The sequence below is a fragment of the Miscanthus floridulus genome, chromosome 18 (assembly GCF_019320115.1).
Source record: "Miscanthus floridulus cultivar M001 chromosome 18, ASM1932011v1, whole genome shotgun sequence".
NCBI lineage: Eukaryota > Viridiplantae > Streptophyta > Magnoliopsida > Poales > Poaceae > Miscanthus > Miscanthus floridulus.
In genome coordinates, this window is record NC_089597.1 from 6437192 (window position 1) to 6459897 (window position 22706).

Genomic DNA, 22706 nt, shown 5'->3' on the forward strand with positions numbered 1-22706 from the left:
AGTAGGCTACTTGCGTGACGTGGCTTGCTATTACCCACGGATCATCTTTGTAGCCGACACTGTGGATCTCCATGGTGGTTAGCCCATACTCGTCCACGACAACCCCCTTTGGCTTGACCCACTGGCACCGAAAGACGGACATCTGTAGGTCACCACCATAGTCAAGTTCTAATATCTCTTCAACCTGCCCATAGTATGTCCTGTTCTGCCCCATCGACTCGTCGATGCCCTCATATCGAACGCCGTTGTTCTGTGCCGCACTCTTCTTGCCCTTCTCTTTTGTGTGGAACCTGTATCCATTGATGTCATACCCTTGCCACGAGGTGATTTGGGTGGACAGGCTGGACGCAAGCCTCATAGCGGTCTCATCATCATTGGATTCTCCATGGGGTATGTCCTGCTCCTTGAGCCACATCGTGAATCTGATCTTGTGCAATTTCTAGACCCATGCCTCTATGCGATCTCCATCATGAGCGGCATGGATCTCCTCTAGGTGCTTCTCAACATAGGGTTCCATGACCACTAATAGACGAAGGACGTTGTGTTGAGCTTGTTGCACCATTTTGTACTCTACATCGGTGTGTACTTTCCTCCCTGTGCACCCCATTCCTAAGGTTCTACCTTCGTGCTGAGGGATGGGTATCCCAATCGCCCTTCCATCTCGGATGTATTTGGTGCAGCAGTTCATAGCCTCCTCGGTCATGTATGCCTCGATCATAGAGCCCTCCGTGTGAGCATGATTAAGGACATATCTGTTGAGGGTCGACATGAACCACTCATACATCCACATCTGGTGTAGGTACATGGGGCCCAGTTCCTGTATCTGATCCACCATGTGCATCATTGGGTGTGGCATAATACCGAAGTAAGACGGTGGGAAGCACATCTCGAGCTGGCAAAGAGTCTCCGCGTGAAAGCTTTCAGGCCAGGCAGGTTAGCTTCATCGATGACCTTCTGTGTGATGCGGTTAAAGAAGTAGGACATCCGTGTGATGAATGTCTTCACGTACTCTGGACTGATAGCCCTGATCACAATTGGAAGGAACACCGTCAACATGACATGGTAGTCATGTGAGTTGTAGTTGGTCATTGTGAGGTCTTTCATCGAGACTAGGCTCTTGATGTTGGAAGAGAAACTGATCGGAACCTTCACCCCCTAAGCCACTAGCACACAACCCTCTTCTCGTCTTTCGTTAGGTTGTAACTTGCGCCTGGGATGTCAATTTTCCTATTCTGCGATGGTTTTGGATGAAGGTCCAGCCTGATGCCCTGGTTAACAAGATCCATCTATGACTTTAGACCATCCTTCGTATTTCCCTTGATGTCTAGCATGACGCCGACCATGCTTTCGAAGACATTCTTCTCTAGGTGCATGTAGTCGATGGCATGGGGCGTATCTAGCTCCTTCCAATATGATAGGTACTTGAAGAAACTCAACTTCTTCTTGAAAGGAACGAGGACAGATGTTCCTCCATCTTATCCTGCTTTCTCTTCCTTGTTGTGGTCCCCTCTTTTTTCTTCTTTCCGAACTCGACCTCCATGTCCTTCACCATGCCAAACACCCATTCCCCGGACCTCATCTTGTTTTCCTATGCTTGTTCAGCATTTTTTGACTCGTCCTTATTGTCGAAGAACTTATTCATCACACCTGATTGGTACCTATGCCCTCTGGCGAGGAATCACCTGTGCCTCATTTACACCATCTTGTTGGATCCCTTAAGGTAAGCATAGCAGGTACCGTCAAGGCAAACTACATAGCTGGTCTTCCCTTTGATCTACCCCGACAGTGAGAAAAGACCAGGGTAATCGGTGATGGTGACAAAGACTATGGTTTTTAGAGTGAACTTCTTCCTTAGGGATGCATCCATTATCTCGACCCCTTTGTCCCATAGTACCTTCATGTCCTCCATGAACAACTCTAGGAACACATCTATATAAAAGTTGGGCTGCTTCGGTCAGGAAATAAGCATGGTCAGCAAAAGGTACCTGCACTTCTGACATAGCCAGGGAGGTAGGTGTTGGTATTTCTTGATGCAAACAAAAATAATCCACAAACACACGGAATTATCGTTGTAGCACTTCACCCGGAAGTATTTAGGGTATCGTATTTTCCACAGGGATCGGGTGTACTCTTCTATCTAATTCGTTCAAGGACAACACAAGGATAGAGTTGGCGAGGGAAGAGATGGATTCCTTTGGTTTTAGGGTCTATGGATAGATAAACTCTACTTCTACTTGCTTACTTCGGGCACCGGTTATCACCTGGTCTTCCAAGCAATGTCGACCTATAGCTCTACGCTAAACCTAAACATGGGGGATTACAAGGGATGTGTAGGGCTATCACCACCTGCCGCCTACCCCTCAACCGTGGGGCACGAGGCAAATGAAGGTAGCCTCTAGCCTAGACACCACGTCTATGTTATCAACTACTACTCTTGCATTGCGCAGGGTTATCCATCTCTATCAGGGCCCTCTACTAGAGTATTCATTTCAAGAACGGACGATGAACCCGCAAGCAAATAAGAGTAAAGCTTAGCTAAACAAAGACTTTATACCAAAGGAACCACGGACACTTACTTAGCGAGAATCTCCATTGAGGTACAAGCATGTTTTCATCGAGGTACAAGCTTGGGGAGACTACCGACAAGTCTGGTACTTCCCCGTTCTTCTGCTCACATCTCTCCTTATCAACTCTAGATAGCTAGCTAGGGCCTAGGCCCATGGAGTGATGCTCTTATTCCTCTAGTGGTGTAGCTCTTTCTCCCTTGGAAGGTTGTTATGTGTGAGGGGGGAGGTGGCCTCCTTTTATAGGTGGAGATGAGGGGATGTCCATGGAATATGCCTTTGATCCCCTCATAATGTGTCCAAACCGACCTCCGAGGTGCACTAAATCTAGACCAAACTTCTACAACTGCCCTCTAGTGCATTAAATGCACCGCCATTCCAAAGTTGGGCTCGAGGTGAGCCAGAAAGGGTGCGGGCGCACCTGGGGTGCGGCCATACCCCAACTGGGCCCAAATTAGCCCAACTTCGGTGGGTGGCCTTCTTTGGGCTTCTAGATGGGTCTTGCAAAGTTTGGCACCACTTAGAGAAGGTTTGCTTCGGGTTTTGGGCTTTTTTCTCCATGTGACTGGGCCCTGATTCTTCTAGTGAGTGGGCCTCTTTTCTTTGGGCTTATGTAAAATGGTATTTATGCTTTGTTCCTTTGGACATTCTTAGCCCTTTTTGTGCATTTCCACAAATGCCCTCCTGCAAATGGTCAAACACCAAAACTCGTGGAAATCGTTAGTTGTAAGCCCTAATTCTAAGTTTGGTGTTCTTTTTAGCAGATTTTATGTGAGAGTTGGTGGTTAGAAATATGAGTTAAGGACCGCCAATAATCTCCCCCACACTTACCCTTTTGCTCATCCTCGAGCAAAGCTTAGAGATAAAAGTAATCATGAGCATAACATCCTAAGATATATGGCTTACATACAAGTTATTCCAACACATTCTTTACACAAGTGGGATCTGTGGCATTAGGTAACATGTTTCCTTGGGTTGTTGAGAAGCGGAACAGTTCTCGAAACAAAGTCATCTTCCTAGTTTCTCATCTTTGTAACTTGCTGTTTTGAAAGTTTTTCTCAAGAAAAGCATAGTTCACTTTATACTCCTCAATTGGCACTCTCAAATCACTCAATGGTGTATAAATCCTCACCAAGGCATAACAATGTTTTGCCTTTTTTGTTTTCTCCTACTTCTAAAAAGGTTTATGTGGAGCTTTAGGTAGGGATAAACAAGATAGCATACTTGTATCTCATATGTTGTAAAGTCAAATCGAGGATCCAAGGAGAGAAGTGCCATACTCTTAGATCAAGATGTGCATGTGTGTGGATAATGATAAACTAATACTATACTCCTTTAAAATGAATGATCTCTCTCTCTCTCTCTCTAGTCTTTATTTTGAGAACATGGCCATCTCTTCTTTCTCTTTTTTTCAATACATGAGCCTTCATGTGCTCACCATTTTTTTTGTTTTTGTACGTGGACCTTCATGTGTCCATATTTTTTTTCAAACTTTTGTATAGTCCATGTCTCTTCTTCAAAACCTCATATTAGAGAGAGATCATTATCTTTTTAGAACATGGAGTATTTGCCTAACAAACATATTTTTGTCTGCTCCTAGTATAGGAGTAGAATTTTTTTGGTGGGTCTAAATGAAAGAATTTTTTTACGTACTCCCATTGTAGGAGCATCATGTGTGTGTGGAGTGTACATGATCTTGATCTTGGGAGCATGATAAATCTCTCGACAAGGGTCAACAAGACTTGACCAAACTCATTACAATAACAAGCAGCATATGTAGAAGGCTTGAAACTTGCAAAATGTCAAATTTGGTATTGGTAGGGATTGCTCACCAATTGAGGAGTATGTGACACTATGGTTTTATAACATTTTTATCAAAACAAATTCTCCAAGTACTTTGAATAGAAATAGTAGGATTTCTAAGTCAGAACTATATCACACCTCACAACAACTTAGTCAACATGATTGTCCTATTAGAATATTTTTCCACAAGCATAAGTGTATGTACATGGAACAAACTTTATGCAAGCTTCTATCTCAAAAATATTATGATCATGTCACCTTTTGGAATTTTGAACGAAGAGTGGTTTATAAAATTGCATGGAGTCATAGTTGGTTCATTGAGTTTAATTTTAGTGATCAAGATTATGTTTGTTTTAAACTCAAGATTGTAGAGAGTTGAGGGTAGTGTTGCACAAACCATTGTTTGAAGAGGAAGGAGTTAAGAGGAATCAGAGGTGGTTTGACTGAACTAGAGGTTCAGCCAATCCTCTCTGGAGCCATATGTCCTCTCCTTCTTGCATGCTAAATCGTTCGATGTTTGTGCAACATGTCGGTGGGAGATCTCGAATTTGTGTTCATTATGCTTGAAAGATCTCCCACACTTATTCTTGTGTACCTGCTTTATTTAACAGGAAAAACAAAGATGGAAACAAACAAAGACTCTACCAGCTGAAACACTAGGGAGCCTAAATCTTATTAATTATTTTTTATTATTTTTTTATTTTATTGTTATTATTTATTATTATTAATATTTTTATTTGTTCACCCAACTTTTTATCTTTCAGTATAACTCAAGCAAGGTTAAAGTAAAGTTTGCAAAATAATCCTAGCTTTGATTCATCTCCCTCATGGATTACCTCCATTGTTTATGAAAGTAATTTACTCAAAGTTCATTAACCAAAATTAAACCCCATGTCTAAATTTGATTAAAGAAGGTCTTTTTAACCTAAGCACCTTGCTTAATTTAAAAGACCTATGGATGTAACAGCTGGATACACCCAAACCAGAGTATACAACATAAACAAGGGAAGCATGAACTTGTATGAACAAGTCATATTCTCATAGAGATAAATGAGTAAAAAGAGTTGGTGAACATTTTAGTTACCTTTACATACCTGAGTGTACTTACTGGTCGCATATGTGGATGGAAGCTTTGAGGCTGCTACAGCGGCGACTTGATCGCATGTGGTTCGGCTCAAGCGAGCAACAAGGCTAGGCCGCACACACAGTTTAGTGTGTAGGGACCATGGGCCTTGGTGGTAAGCAGCAAAGGCCTAGAAGAGGAGAACCCTTTTTGCTTGTATGAGTGTGGAAGCAATACTAGGTGGAGTCAGGCAGCGCATTGGTGTTTATCGTGGCTATATGGGGCCAACCTGCTCCTTCTCTCTCTTCTTCTCTTTTTTCACATATATATTTTTTTCTTTCTCTCCCTTTTTTATATCAGATATTATTTTTTCTTCATCTTTTTTTCATGATAATCCAGGGTATCTCCCGGTAGTGCTTCGTTTATGGTCTCAAGCTTGACCATGGGAACTTCATCTTGCAGCTATCAATGGTGGTGTAATTCCCAGCTTCACCACCAAGCATTTAGCATCATCGTTCGAGCTGCAAGGTTAGTGCCATAGTACAACTATGAGATTTGCAATATTTGTGATAAATGAAAGCATCCACAACTATCCTTTTGAAAAGTTTGCAAAAGAGGACTAAGATTTGGTTGTGGTCCTCATAAAAGCACGTGACATTAAGCAAGATGTCCATGGCACAGAAGTTTTCGTTCTCAAGAGATATATCTTGTAGGGTCAACGTTGAATCTAGACTTTTATTGGGAACAACGTTTGGATGGCCAAGGGGACATGGTTTAGGTTCGAGCGAGGGTGATGATGGATGTTCTATTTCACAAGGATGAGAAGAAAGCTCAGGCGAAATGAATGGGGATACAAACTTCACCTCCTTGAACGAGTCATGGTTGGGATGATGCTTCGCCATTGGGTTTTCTATGCGAAAGATAGGAGTGGCAGAAGCAGTTTTCTCAAACTTTTCATTAAGGCTACCATGGGAAGGTTTTTCTTGAAAAAGCTTTTCAAAAGGGTAGCCTATGAGAAGATCAAAATCGAGGATGGCAAAGATGTGAAAAATCTAAGTGAACCTCGGTTTTGTCCATTATGATTGGCACGGACCTGGCAATCCCACAGCACTCGAAAATGAGTCCTAACGGACTTTTCAAGAGCTTGTTGGTCGAGACTAGCAGCATGTTGCCCAAAAGAGTTTCCATAAGGAATTTCAACATGATATTAGTCTTGACAGTGGGGATGTGCAGGGCTTCTACGACATTCCCCTTAATGAACAAGGCGTGGTCATGGAAGGTGAAAGAATCCGAATTACTTTGGAAGACCGTTTCACTTCCATCAACCATTCCTTTGATGGTTCTACTTTAGGGGAAGCTTCCTTATAAGGAAGTGCAAGCTTTTTGTGCCAAGAGTGATTCGAGGTATTGCCATAATCCTCGAATTTGATAGGGAACTCCAAAGGATGAATTACTCTTTCCTTCGGTGTTCGTGGTTTGGGTGAGGGCTCATACGTTGAATCTAAAGAAAATGAAGGTATGGGTTTGGATTCAGCTGATGAGGACTCCTCAGAGTTTGACATGACTTGCTTGTGCCCGAACCATGGCTATTAAGCCAGGGTGGAGTTCATAGCCAGATAAAAAGGTTTGTTTTTGAAGGTGGCTTAGAGAACTCGCCCTTTGAAATGAAAGGATTTTGAATTGATGTTGGCTTCATGGTTAAAAAGACAAAAGAAATAATTTTGTTTTTATAAAAAGAAAAGATATAGATACGAGGATGAACTAGGTTCGAAGAAAATACAGCAACCATTCCCCGGTAATGGTGCCAGAAATGCTTGCTGGTATTTCTTAATGCAAACTGAAATAATCCCCAAGCGCACGGAATTACCATTCACCCAGAAGTATTCAGGGTATCGTATTTTCCATAGGGAACGGGTGTACTCTTCTAGCTAGTTCGTTCAAGGACAACACTAGGATAGAGTTGGCGAGGGTAGAGATGGATTCCTTTGGTTTTAGGGTCTATGGATAGATAAACTCTACTTCTACTTGCTTACTTCGGGCACCGGTTATCACCTGGTCTGCCAAGCAATGCCAGCCTGTAGCTCTACGCTGAACCCGAATGTGGCGGATTACAAGGGACGGATATGGCTGTCACCACCTGCTGCCTACCCCTCAACCATGGGGCAGGAGGTAAACAAAGGTAGCCTCTAGCCTAGACACCACGTCTATGCTATCGACTACTACTCTAGCATTGCGTAGGTTTATCCGTCTCTATCAGGGCCCTCTACTAGAGTATCCATTACAAGAACGGACGACGAACCCAGAAGCAAATAAGAGTAAAGCTTAGCTAAACAAAGACTTTATCCCAAATGAACCATGAACACTTACTTAGCGAGAAGCTCTGTTGAGGTACAAGCACATGTTCGTCGAGGTACAAGCTCGGGGAGACTACCGACAAGTCTGGTACATCCACGATCTTCCCCTCACTTCTCTCCCTATCAACTCTAGATAGCTAGCTAGGGCCTAGGCCCATGGAGTGATGCTCTTATTCCTCAAGTGGTGTAGCTCTTGCTCCCTTGGAATGTTGTTATGTGTGAGGGGGAAGGTGGCCTCCTTTCATACATGGAGATGAGGGGATGTGTTGCAGAACCGACTAATTTATAAGAGTACAAGTACAATGGCAGCCCACAAGCGGTCGCACCGTCATACTTGAACCCATATAAACCTGGTAGTCCGTTGAATACAACGACGGGTCTCGATAAATGATTTACAACAACCAAGATCGTACATGATTCAGCATACATGTCACATATTACATAAAGTTCACAGATACATTTCCATCATCAGAGTATGAAACAAAGTCATTACAAACCAAGTTTAATGGATAAAAGCGGAAGCAAATTAAGTTTGAAAGTAAAGTTTCCAACATAGTTTAATACAGTGCCAACATACGATCACAGTCCACAAAAGCATGTAGAGGGATTAATAAAGAAGCCTGCCCAAGGCTTACTCCTCATCCACAGCGGGATAGAAGCAACTCTTGCAATAACCATGATAGACAGTGCCATCTGCAACAATGGGAAAATAAACCCTGAGTACGAGAAGGTACTCAGCTAGACTTACCCTTCATAAACTAGAAATAAAATGACTCCAAGGATCATGCAAGGCTGTATAAATGGATGTAGCTTGACAACATTTTGCATAAAAAGCAATTAACTAAATTATACAATTATAATTATGTTATCAAGTTAATTATGACTATTCATCTCTAAATTAGCAACTATCCTGTGCCAAACATGTGGTATATCATTTTAATAGCATACAATAGTAACCATAGCAGGTATTGTAATTCCATATTCATTCGAACCATCATGTTCTATAATATAGTTACTACGATGCTGGAGCTAGCCAAGTTTCTCACTATCTAGGAGAGACGGCGATTCGAATCGATTTCAACCAGCTAGGAATTTATTCCTAACACAAACCCAGGCAGACCAGATCATTAGTCGCCTTAGGTCACCTTTGGTACAATCTCAGGTACACATTTCGTGGGTTCATACCGCGCCGCACAATCAGGGACACCAAATGCCAGGATGTTCAGGCCTAGCCTGCCCTTGGGCTTAGTCTGGTTCCCTGCAAGGAGCGCACAATAGAACAGGGCACGGCCTGAGTTGAGCTACTCGGCTTCGCGGTAGGAACGAGTTATCCGGCCAGCTAAATGATAGGCATGCGTTCAATCTTGTCAGAAGTTCCAACAATGGTACAGTCCTTGATCAGCTAAGACGGAATCACATGAGTCAACATACATATAGACTCCACCCGGCCTCAATTTATATTACCCTAGGGTTCTTTTCGACGATAGCAAATATAGCCAACCGTGCTTCGATATCCACCTATATCTCATAGGTGACAGGAAATCACCCGACTTCAACCGGTCTAAGCATGGCTAAGCATATATTCGATCTTGGACCTACATAGGGTTAAAGGTGTATATATCTGGACAAGGAATTTATATGCATCAAGTGGTTCTAATCAACTCTTATAACCTAATGCATAAATCATAAGGACTTGAGTAATATTTTGTAAAATACTGGGAGACTTAGAATGCTCCGGGGCTTGCCTTTCAGAAAGGAAGTGGGGTGGTGATCAGGGCACTCTGGAAGCTCTTCTGGGTTCTGCTCCTCTTCTTCGGGAGCTGTGGCTTGAGGAATCTCCTGCTAGTCCCCTTCCTCTCCTTCGTTGCACTCCAGCAACGTTATCTCCTCTGTCTATCCTAGATGCATGAGTATGGCATAAGATATTGCAAATGCATACATGCTGACAAGTATAATATGATGATACATGATGAATGCATTCTTGTACATATTCTTAACATCATAGTGCTGAAGTAATAACAAGTGCATCATGTTCTACTGAGTATGTGCATATCTCTTCTTGATTATTTAATTAACTACTTCAACAATGCATCTACTATATCACAAAACAGCAGCTACTCATTTTACTCATAACTGAAGTTATACTTATCCAAATGCTATGATCTTGGACTTTCTAGAAAGATTATAAAATTATCTACAACTTTTCTTTAATACACTCACTGTGATTAAACAGTTAAATTGGGCAAACAAATCATTCAATCAAATCTGTCCAGAAAGTAAACCTTTCAGACAGCAAAATTGTAACAGCTAGAACTCAAAAACCCTAAGTCCTATGGCTGTGAAAATTTAACACAAGGTAGATTAGTAGGTTATCTACAACTTTGTTATTAACAAGTTTTACATTAGGGACCACTATCCATATGAAATCATCCACACAATCAAAACTATACATGCAGTCCTGTATTTGAATGATAAAGCGATAATTAGTTATTTGTATACAACCAATGGCTTCTAAACTTTACCATTGACATCAACAGTTACTATGCATCATAAGAACCATAGAAAACATCATGCTTAACCACAATCTAATTATTTCAATGCCTTTCTTATTTTAATTAAATAATTAGGGTAAATAATAAATATATACCAAATGTGTATCATAAATTCTCAAAACTTTACAGTGGCTTACTAGTGCTACCAATAGACTACTGTAAAAGTTTCAAGCCATTTTACCAAGTAAAACATCCTATGCAAAAAATGACAAAGCAGAAAGGCTTAAAATAACATAAATAGAAAACCCTAGTGAAAAGTGTCAAGCAACAGATTTTATATTTTTCTTAGCATCCATATGTTACTAGGACAACCTCCAACAAATTTGATGAATATTGGATTCATAAATAATTTATAAAAATTCATACAAGGATCACCTAATTATAAAAGGAAAATCTATAACTACAAATCCATACATGCACTGACCCTCAAATTTTTACTAGAGCTTATACTTGTCAATAGCAGCTCACCACAAAACTTTCATAATTTTTGGAGCACGGGAACTCTAGATATAAAATAAACAAGTTTACATACATTTAAAAACACATTTCAAGTTTCATTTTAAATCTTCTAGAAATTCTACTACAAATGTTAATATCATATTTTTAATAAATACTACACTTCCTAAGGAACACTACAAAATTTGGTTCACAAATTTTGGATCTCTATAGCTCAACTTATCAATTTCCAAAGTTACACACAAAAACAAGAATAAATGAACTAGCCTACTACACTACAGTCACTGGTGACCCGGACCCGCTAGTTAGTGGACCCCATTAGTCAGTGAGACAAAATAGAGTAGGCGGCGCTGCTCGACGCTGGTTGGCCATGGCTCGTCATCGGTGAGCTTTCCGGTGAGGCCAAGGGCACCAACATGATCTACTACTCAAACCATGTCGGATGGTCTATGTGGTGGCCGTGCAGGTGTGGTGGATCGGGCTTGTCACCGGCCATGGCGGTATGGCGGCGCTGCTTTGTGGTGTGCCGGCTGTTTTCGACCACGGCGAAACTAGGCGAAGTGCACAACAGCATCACGGTGACCTAGTGATGCTATTTCAACAACACAAGCCTAACGAAAAGGTCTGACGAAGCATGGCCATGGCGCGGTGGCACGGAGGTCAGAACGCGGTGGCACGGGTCATCGTGTTCCGTGCTGGTGAGACCACCAATGGAGGTAATGACTTAACACAAGCTAATACCTATCCTAACCAAGCTCTAACGCCAACAATCAGAAGAAAGGCGCATGCGAGCCGAGCGGTGGCAAGCTTGCCGTGGAGGCGGCCATGGCGGCCGAGGTCCTGGCGAGAGGGGAAAAAGGCAATACGCCCTCACCAAAGCGCAGTTGATGCAGCCAACACGTCGAGGCGGTGGAGGTGGATGTGGCATAGCTACGGGTGAGATTGAGACGGTGGTGGTGCGGTGCAGTGCACGTGAGGTGACGATGGAGGCGAGGCGGTGCTCGGTGGCTGCTATGGTGCTTCGGCCGGTGAAGGAGGAAGCCAGAAACGAAAATGGGAGCGTGGGGCAGTGCGGGCGAGCGTTGGGGCTAATAAGGCATGCTTGGGCCCAACACAGCCACGCTGGGTAGGACGCCGACGACGCGTGGCCATCCTCACGTCCACACGGCACGCATGCTCTGCGATGGTCGGCCACTGAAGGCGTGGATTTAGTTCATTCAGTAACCACGATGCTAAGCCTGACAGCGTGGTTTGCAGCGAAGGAATCTCCAAATCCATGGACTGTTAGCTAAAATTTCCTAAACCAATGTTGAAGCCCAAAGTACCAGATCCCATTCTTGTTTAGAACTCAAGCCCTAAATCTCAACCAATCTCAAGTTATGTCATCCCAAAGTCGGGCTGTCAGCACTGTCAAGGTATAAAACTTAGAAAAAATTGCTAAGTGCTGAAAACAAGGATTTGATGATTCTTGTGAGCCTAATTCAAGCATGTTAGGAGCTAAATCAGTCAATGACCCAAAAATAAAAGTTGTTCCTCTTACCAAATAATACAACTTTGCTTTAGTGACCACCTCCATGCAAGGTCTCTAGCACATAGTTCAAACTTGGTCAAACATGCTACATTCAAAAGATGGCTTATTCATGAACTATGACTTAGTGACTAAATTACCCCTAACCATGAATACCAAAGTTGTTCATAATGATCTTCTAAACATGTTTAAGCTAATTGTAAGGTCACACACTCATTTCATGCATTGGTCACACATAGGGCTATCCAGGTCAACACATACAACATCACTTAAGTACTTGATCATGAAAGGTGACTTTCATGAACAATGTTCCATTTGTTAACCTAAGTGTAGCTAATATGTTTTAGTGACTCATATAAACCAATTACATGTATTCACTCATGATCATATGCATATATACAAAGAAACATGAAATAACAAGCAATGTTGCATATGTTTCAATCAAATGTTTCACTTGTAAATGCTTAAATATGAATGCTAGATGCTCATGCTCATGCAATACAAGTCAATTTATGCAAGGCTAACACCTAGGGTGTCACAAGATGTCCATGGAATATGCCTTTGATCCACTCATAATGCGTCCAAACTGACCTCCTAGGTGCACTGAATCTGGACCAAACCTCTACAACCGCCCTCTAGTGCATTAAATGCACCGCCATGCCAAAGTTGGGCCCGAGGCGAGCCAGAAAGGGTGTGTTGGCATTTCTAAACATCGCTACCAGAAATGGAGAATAGATTCCATTCCCAGTAACGGCGCCAGGAATGCTTGTTGGTATTTCTCAACGTCGCTACTAGAATTAGCAACGCCGCCAAGAAATACCATGATGATAGTTCTTACGTTTATAGAAAGAATCCGCAAGCGCACAGAATTATCATTGTAGCATTTCACCTGGAAGTATTTAGGGTATTGTTATTTATATTTTCCCAAAGGAAGGCAATGGTGTAAAAGTATCTAGTATGGATATGATTAAGATAACATGACTATATGATAGACCAATGTTCATAACAGGGGTAAACGATATGGTTCATGATAGTGTGACACACATTTGGGCCAACCTCAAGGATAAAAGAAGAGGAAATGAATAAAGAATAAAAGAATGTTTCCAAAGTGGAGCAGGCATATCTTAACATAGTCATGCAAAGAATAGCAAGTGATCATACATATACATGAATAAGAGTTAGCTCTAAGTATGAGATGGGTCAGGAGACCTCTGAGTTCTGGCCTGCCAGCAACCTCATGAGGCAATTTAGACTCCTATACCCTACCCAAACGTGAGGGATTACAAAGGATGAATAGGGCTGTCACCACCTACCGCCTACCCCTCAACCGTGGAGTAGGAAATGTATTCACCAGTTCCCGTGTACCCGAGCACCACACTCATGTACAAAGAAACTACCCAAGTCCCCCTAGGACTCTGGCCCTATGGATTGACAAGTAAAAGACTTGAGCACACCCAAAGGCATGATGAACTGCCACCTCAACATAGCTCTAATGTTACTCATATAAGTTGCATGAATGATTAAACTTAAGGTTCTATATGTTAAAATCATAACATAAGAACTATACTCTAGTTCATAAGTATGACTATATTGATAAGTAGAGAACAAGACTTTGGAGAAATGATTCATCTTATTCATACCAAGATTCTTCTCCAAGGAGTCAAGCCCTCCAAGGTAGCTTTTGCCTAGCTCCAAATGACTAGTAAAAGGAGGTGGTTTACTCCCAAATGGTGTGTGTGTAGAGAGGAGCTCTCCCCCTCTCTTTATACTAGGTACATGTCAGTTTTGGGAGAGATACATATGGAAACCTATCAAACCAACCTCCCCTCTAATTAATGAACCGCCATGGCAAAGGTGGGCCAGAGGGGTGCTAGGGGCGATACGGCCCCACCCCTGGTGCGGCCACACCAGGCCTAGCCTGCCTCGCCACCACCTTCGCATGGTTGGTTCTAGGGTAGGTCTGGGCCTTATGTGTGTCAGTTGTTGGCCTAGATTCTTCCAAAGAAATGGCTTTTCTTCATTTCTTGGCCTGAGTCTACATTACGCTTTGCTCGATGGCGTATTTTGACCATGTTATCCATGGTATACAAGTGTGTGACCTGCAAAGCAGCATTCTTCCAATACATGTGGAAACATGTCAATCTAAATAATATATGTGTGTAAAACATGTTAGTTTTCTCCTTTTTGGATATCAGTTGGCGGTTGGATTTGGTCGATAAGAACCGCCAACAAAATCCCCCAAGCTTACCCTTTGCTCGTCCTCGAGCAAAAGCTAAGACATTGGTTGTTGATCAAGAGTTGCCGCTATGCTGATTACATTTCAAAAGTACCATGTCTATAACACAGTAGTCTTCCTTGATTCAAATAAGTTGGCATTTTATCCACCCTTTTTACCTTGATTCCTGTGGGGCTTATAGCTTTTCCATGTCTTGGGTGGTTGCAAGATAGAACGGTTTTACAAAACCCCCAATCATTCATTCATTGGTCAACTTTCGTTTTGGAGGTTTTGAAAGTTTTGCAAAATAAATTTAAGTTCCTCGAATGATGCACTCGATCGCTCAATGTGTATGATCCTCACCAAAGGCTTTTGAAATTTTCCTTTCTTTTCATCCTATTTCTAATGGCATATGTGGAGCTTGGTAGGAATGAAAAACAAGGCATACATGCATCACATAATTTTGCTAAGTCAAAGACCGGTCCCAAGGAGATGCAAGTCATACACTTTGATCAAGATGTGCAAGTGTGTGAAATTTTAAGCTATTGAATTTTTGAACTCCTTTGTCATGCCTCTCTCTCTCTTTTATTTTGGTTTTGAAAGTATGGGCTATTTTTTCTCTTTTCTTTTCTCTCTTTTTTTTCTTTCATGCTCTTTGGCATGAATGTTTATTCTCTCTCTTTTTTTGTTTTTTTTCGCTCATGCTCTTTGGCATGGATTTTTTTTCTATTCCATTTTGCATAGCCCATACTTCCTTTTTGGAAGAAAAACTTGGAGAGAGAGGTTTAGGGAATAGTGATAGAGTTATTTTTATTTTTATTTGGTGGACGGATGGCATGTTTTGCGTAACTCTCAGTGTAAGAGTCAGCATAATTATATATGGAGTGTACGTGAATCTTGATCATGGGTGCATGACGAGAATCTCAACATGGGTCACAACAATCTGACAAAGCTCAACATGAATACAAGCAGCATATGACTAAGGTTTTTGCAATGAACAGTATCATATGGCTTTGGTGGGATATATCATCATTGAGGAACTTTTCATTTTAGCATTTTGAAAATAAAAACTCCGGATGTCAAGTTTCTCTTAGAACAAATTCATAGCAAATTCCATTGTACCACATCATAACTTGCAACAACTTAGAAAAGAATCATGCGTTTGCAACCCACAAGTTTCAAGTTTTAGGATGAGACATTTTTAGCCAACAAACTTAAATCTTAGGGAATACTAAGTTATAAACTAGGTACGCAAGAAATATAAGACAGAGCAACTGTTCATCATTTCAACAAAGAGAAACTAAACGTACTTACTACACATATGTCGAGTGGAATAAATATTTTTATTCTTTTTATCATATTATATTTTTTCTTTTTCTTTTTTTGATTGCAAGATAATAAAATAAAATAAATGCAAGATACAAGGTACCTCTGCGGGGGTCCTCCCCCAAGCTAGCTCGTGGCTTACGGTCTAGGGTTGTACCCCTGCGACCGCCAGTAGTCCATCATTTGGTTGTGCTATTGCTTCAGCAGCGCATTCATTTGCATCATGAGTTGTTGCTATTGTTGTTGCCACTGAGCTGTACCCTGCATGTGAGTATTAAGTGTATTTTGGATCTCACCTGTGCGGAGCTCCAATCCTCCGAGTCGGGTGTTGATGCTGTCAAGTTCGCGGTGGTCTGAAACAGACTGTCGTGGCATGACAGGTGGTGGTAGTCCCTCGGAGTCAGAGGAGTCGGGCTGCCATCGAGTACCTTGTGCCCACTCCATGATATTCGCGCTGTGCCAGCCTGATCCTCCAGCCTCATGCGGTTGTGGGGGTTGGTCCCAGCCTAGGTTGTACCCAGGGGTATACCCTGGTACATGTCCAGCTAGAGCCCACCCTGCATGGTACATGGGCTGCATGACAGCTGGGGAGTGTGGTGGCTGCGGCTGCTGGGAGCTGGATGCAGCTTCATTTCTAGCCCTGCTTCTTGTTACCCTGCCAGAAACACTACTCCTACAAGCTTCCTCTTTTGACTCAAGAGGAAAGGTTAGCTCCTGGCAACTATACAAATGGATTCTCGGGTTAGGTAACCGGATCTCATTTGTATATCTAGGGAAGAAAAACATAAGGTCTCTTGCAGCATTATATTTCAGATGATGCCCTTGAATCAAGTAGTGCTCATCAATAATATGTGTGGGGTAGAAATGTAAATGACATATTTTCCCTCCAACGTACCAATATTGGTGGCAATACGTGTTACAAGGGATGTGCAAGAAATTGAAGTGGAAACCTTGAATGTTTCTAACCAATGATTAAAGATTTCTTTCACAGGAGCAATTTTAGTCTTTTTAACAATGGCATAGAGTAATTTCAATTCATCATTTTGAACACATCTTATATCTTGGCTAAGAAATAAAGTCATAGCAATCCAATGATGCATGAACCTTAATGTAGGATGTTGAATATTAGCATTGCGAGGTGAAAACTTGCCAACTACAACTTGACCCAAAATCTCTCCCCAAAACTTATGATGATTAAAACCTTTGAGGGACTGATCAAGGCCAATTGAACATCTTTTATTAAAGCCTAAGTGCAAGCTGAGATCTTTCCAAGAAACAAAATATTCTATTTCAAAAAAATGAAAAGTGATCCCATTTTTAGCTTCTTTCATGGAGCATAGGAATTGAATTGTTAGAAGACGAGAACCTTTTTCCCAAATGGGATCAACGTTCTCCCATCCAACAGCTTTCCAAATAGTAAAGAACTCAGCATCCATACCTAACATTTGGAGAAGGTCGGGGTCGTACGCCGGCAGGTGGATGAACTCGCGGTTCTTGATGAGGTCGTACGCTTGCAACTCCCGTTCCCCCTCCAAGTCGAGGTAGGGTGCGTCAACCTCCACTTCCATTGGCTCCGCTTGTGCTTCCTTCGTTGGCATGGTTTCTTCCTCTTCATGCATCGGGCTTTCTTTGGGCTTGGTGAAGTCGCGCTTGACCTTCCACGGGAGCGACTTGAGCTCGATCCTATGACCTTCTTGAGTGCGCCGGCGAGCTTCTTCCCGAACCTGCCCATGGTGGAAACAGAACACATGAGCGACAAGCAAGAACTCGGGCGCAGGTGATGTTAGCACAATAAAAATTATCGAACCCAAGAGCTTGCTAGGCTAGCTTGAGCTATGAAATTGATAGAGGTTCCTTGCACTAAACTTTTGTTGGAAAATTTTGCAAGAGTGTGTGAGAGCAAAAGAGTGAGATAGAGGTGAAAGAGGAGAGGAGGGTGAGTGGGCCTCAACTCTGGCTCTCTATTTTATAGCCGGCCAGAATCCAACCCAGAGGGAGCAGGCTCAACAGCTAGGAGCCGCTGGAGGCGGCAGAGCGCACGTGGTGCCAAGTTGGGTGTGCGGCCGCCCCTGGTGGGCCTGCTCGGTCTCCCCTTTGGTGGTTTGCCTCCAACGACTCTTTTGAAAGAGTAGCCGTTGGGGGTTGGCTCTAATTCGAAAAGTTTTGCTCGAAAATGATTTTCCAACAAAGTTATTTGAATTTTGAATTTTTATGAATATTTTGTAAAAAAGAGAAATGATGATAGAAAAATTCTTTTATTTAGGAAATGAATTTTTAGGAGTTTTCTGAGTATGTTGAAAATAAAGAATTTTTTCAAAATTATTATTCATATTTAAAAAGAAATTTTAATAACTAAAATGTTGAAATTTTGAATTTTGAAAATTTTGATGCATATGCAAGAATTAAACATGCAATGCGAAAATTTTTAAAATGCATTTTGGAAATCAAACATGAGATAACTACCGATTACCTTCAGCGAGGGCTCAACATTTATAGTCCGTTGGGCAAGACTTCTTTCTTCCTCTAGTCATCTGCAGCTGCATGAACATTTTCGAGGGAATTCTCGGGTTGCCTCGGGATTTTCCCCGAATGATTAACAGGAATAGCGATAGCTATTTGAGCAATTTGGGTTTCTATCATTTTATTAAAGCTCATTTGATTCTTAACAGAGGAAGTTAAACTTTCAATTTTAGTATTTATATTTTCAAGAATTTTATCATTGGAGACAAGCTTTTTAGTAAGATTTTCATTGATTTTAGCTTGCCCTAATACTAAATCTTTTAAAGATGGTTGGTTTGAATTGTAATTGGAATTGAAGTTCGAATTACCTTGGAAAGGTGGACGGGATTGATTGTTCCACCCGTTATGACCTCCTCTTTGACAAAACCCGTTATTGATGAAGGCAGCTTCTTCGCGGGTTTTGGGGCAGTCATTCCCCGAATGGCCAATGTTCCCATAGACTTTGCATGTCATATGCGAGTCTATGGCTTGAACCGTGCTTTTCATCATTGCTTCTTTTTTCGGAAGCATGTTCTTCTAATCTTTTCATGAGGAGGTATATTTTTGCAGCAAGCATATCCGCCTCCTTCACAGTGTGCTAGCCTTTTTGTTGTTTTTATGATCTTTCCTCCCCCAACTCTGATTGGACACCATTTTCTTGATGAGAGCCGTAGCTCCATCGATGGTGAGGGAGAGGAAAGCTCCTCTAGCAGCGGCATCGATGTGTCCCTTTGACATGGGTGTTAACCCATCATAGAAGTTTTGGAGCATGAACTAGCTTTCTATTCCATGGTGTGGGCATGCTTGGATGTATTCATGCAGCCTTTCCCATGCCTCGAGAATAGTTTCCATGGAATTCTGCTGGAAATTTGAAATCCTTCCCCTTAGGGCATTGGTTTTGCCCATGGGGAAGAACTTTGCGAGGAACGCCATGGTGCATTTTTCCCATGTGTTGACAGCTTCCTTGTCCTTGTAGAACCACTGCTTCGCCTTCCCCATGAGGGAGAAGGGAAACAGGCAGAGCCTGATGCTTTCTGGTGCGACATCTTTGATGATGATGGTGTCACACAGCTCAAGGAAGTGTTGCAGGTGCGCGTTGGCATCCTCACTTGGCAAACCACAAAATGAGCTTGCTTGCACCATCATGATTAGGCCAGTCCTAAGTTTGAAATTCTTGTCACCTACGTTGATAGCGGGCGCAATGGGCACATTAGCAATGGCAGGGACGGAGAACTCGTGGAGTATCTTCTGGGCCATAGCGGGAGTAGCAGATGGTGTGGGGGCGAAAGGTTCATTTGTTGGCAGAGTGACAGAAGAAGAAGTGGCACGAGACCAGTTCTTCCTTAGGAGTGCCTCTAGGTTTTCGATGAAGTTTTCTGGCAAAGCAAAACCGTCCATACAGTATCTTGTTTTCACCCACAACAGGAGAAAACAAGCAAAGTTAGCCTGCATAAACAATGGCTACTATACATGCTTATTATCACGATCATGTCCTACTAGATTTTTTTAACCAATACCTTCCATGGCAACGGGGCCAGAAATGCTTGTTGGCATTTCTAAACGTCGCTACCAGAAATGGAGAATAGACTCCATCCCTAGTAACGGTGCGAGAAATGCTTGTTGGTATTTCTCAACGTCGCTACTAGAATTAGCAACGCCGCCAAGAAATACCGTGATGATAGTTCTTACGTTTACAGAAAGAATTTGCAAGCGCACGGAATTATCATTGTAGCATTTCACCCGGAAGTATTCAGGGTATCGTTATTTATATTTTCCCAAAGGAAGGCAATGGTGTAAAAGTCTCTAGTATGGATATGATTAAGATAACATGACTATATGATAGACCAATGTTCATAATAGGGGTAAAAGATATGGTTCATGATAGTGTGACACACATTCGGGCCAACCTCAAGGATAAAAGAAGAGTAAATGAATAAAGAATAAAAGAATGTTTCCTAAGTGGAGCAGGCATATCCTAACATAGTCATGCAAAGAATAGCAAGTGATCATAGATATACATGAATAAGAGTTAGCTCTAAGTATGAGATGGGTCAGGAGACATCTGAGTACTTGTCTGCCAGCAACCTCATGAGGCAATTTAGACTCCTACACCCTACCCGGATGTAGGGGATTACGAAGGACGGACAGGGCTATCACACCTACCACCTACCCCTCAACCGTGGAGTAGGAAATGTATTCACCTATTGCCATGTACCCGAGCACCACGCTCGTGTACAAAGAAACTACCCAAGTCCCCCCTCGACTCTGACCCTACGGATCGACAAGTAAAAGACTTGGGCACACCCGAAGGCATGATGAACTGCCACCTCAACATAGCTCTAATGTTACTCATATAAGTTGCATGAATGATTAAACTTAAGGTTCTATATGTTAAAATCATAACATAAGAACTATACTCTAGTTCATAAGTACGACTATATTGATAAGCAGAGAACAAGACTTTGGAGAAATGATTCATCTTATTCATACCAAGATTCTTCTCCAAGGAGTCAAGCCCTCCAAGGTACCTTTTGCCTAGCAACAAATGACTACTTAAAGGAAAAGTACAAGTGGAGGTGTGAAGTGGTTTGCTCCCAAATGGTGTGTGTGTAGAGAGGAGCTCTCCTGCTCTCTTTATATTGGGTATAGGTCGGTTTTGGGAGAGATACATATGGAAACCTATCAAACTGACCTCCCCTCCAATTAATGAACCACCATGGCAAAGGTGGGCCAGAGGGGTGCTAGGGGCGGTATGGCCGCACCCCTAGTGCGGCCGCACCAGGCCTGGCATGCCTCGCCATCGCCTTTGCATGGTTGGTTCTTGGGTAGGTTTGGGCCTTATGTGTGTCGGTTGTTGGGCCAGATTCTTCTAGAGAATTGGCCTTTCTTCATTTCTTGGCCTGAGTCTGCATTACGCTTTGCTCGATGGTGTATTTTGACCATGTTATCCACGGTATACAAGTGTGTGACTTGTAAAGTAGCATTCTTCCAATACATGTGGAAACATGTCAATCTAAATAATATATATGTGTAAAACATGTTAGTTTTCTCCTTTTTGGATCTCAGTTGGCGGTTGGATTTGGTCGATAAGAACTGCCAATAGGGTGCGGGTGCACCTGGGGTGCGGCCACTCCCCAACTGGGCCCAAATTGGCCCAACTTCGGTGTGTGGCCTTCTTTGGGCTTCTAGATGGGTCCTGCAAAGTTTGGCGCCAATTGGGGAAGGTTTGCTTCGGGTTTTGGGCTTTTTTCTCCACGTGATTGGGCCCTGATTCTACTAGTGAGTGGGCCTCTTTTCTTTGGGCTTGTGTAAAATTGTATTTATGCTTTGTTCCTTTGGACAGTCTTAGCCCTTTTTGTGCATTTTCACAAATGCCCTCCTACAAATGGTCAAACACCAAAACTCATGGAATTCATTAGTTGTACGCTCGAATTCTAAGTTTGGTGTTCTTTTTAGCAGATTTTATGTGAAAGTTGGCGGTTAGAAATATGAGTTAAGGACCGCCGACAGTAGGTTGTAGATGGTGAGGATGACCGGCCAAGTGTTGTGCGAGCTGCTGAGGTCACCGAACAGATTCATCCTATTGGTACTCAGTGTGAACCTGACGTTCCTCGCCTCATTGCCAAACTCTAGGAACCTGGCGTCGAAATGCTTCCATTGTCGTCCATCGGCAGGGTGTCGCATCTTGCCATCATCCTTCATGTGATCACCAGATGCATGCCAGGACATTAGTTGGGCATCCTTGGGGCTCCCAAATATATAACATAGGCGATCGATCACGAGCAGGTACCACATCGATAGGGCAGGAATTCTCCTCTGCATGTAACCCTCTTCCTCCACCTCATGAGACGAGATCTGCTTTGCACTACTCTTCTTGGCCGCCTTCTTCTTCAGCCCACCCGAGGCTCCCTCTTCGTTCGCATCCACACGACAAACAACATTCCTCTTGTATCGACTCATGCCGTAGTGTGGACAGATCTCCAAGCTCGCATAATCACCTTGATATAGGATACAATGGTTAGGGCAGGCATGGAACCTTTTAAGATTTAGCATCACTGGCTAGATCAGCTTCTTCGCCTGATAGGTATTGGCAGGCGCCTTATTATCCTTTGGAAGCACGGAACCAAGGATACATAATAGCTCGTTGAAACTAGTGTCAGACCAGCCAAAACAAGCCTTCAGCATCAACATCTGGAGTTCAAAATGTAGCACCGTCCATTGCTTCGGGCAGTCCTTATAGAGCGGATCAATTACCACCTGCTTCATCTCTTTGAAATTGTCTAGCCACCTCGAGCTCCCAAACAGAACATCATCGTTGTCGAGGAGGTTAATTATTTCCTCAAAAA

At 42.5% G+C, this 22706-nt stretch overlaps 1 non-coding gene and 1 pseudogene across 1 annotated transcript; both read left to right on the forward strand.

Moving 5' to 3' along the window:
- Window positions 1-22706, forward strand: part of LOC136523210 (fruit protein pKIWI501-like) — a 289633-nt pseudogene that overhangs the window by 8967 nt on the left and 257960 nt on the right.
- LOC136524926 (small nucleolar RNA R71) lies at window positions 19145-19251 on the forward strand. The gene has a single exon (XR_010776273.1). It is a non-coding gene; the product is annotated as a small nucleolar RNA R71 (small nucleolar RNA).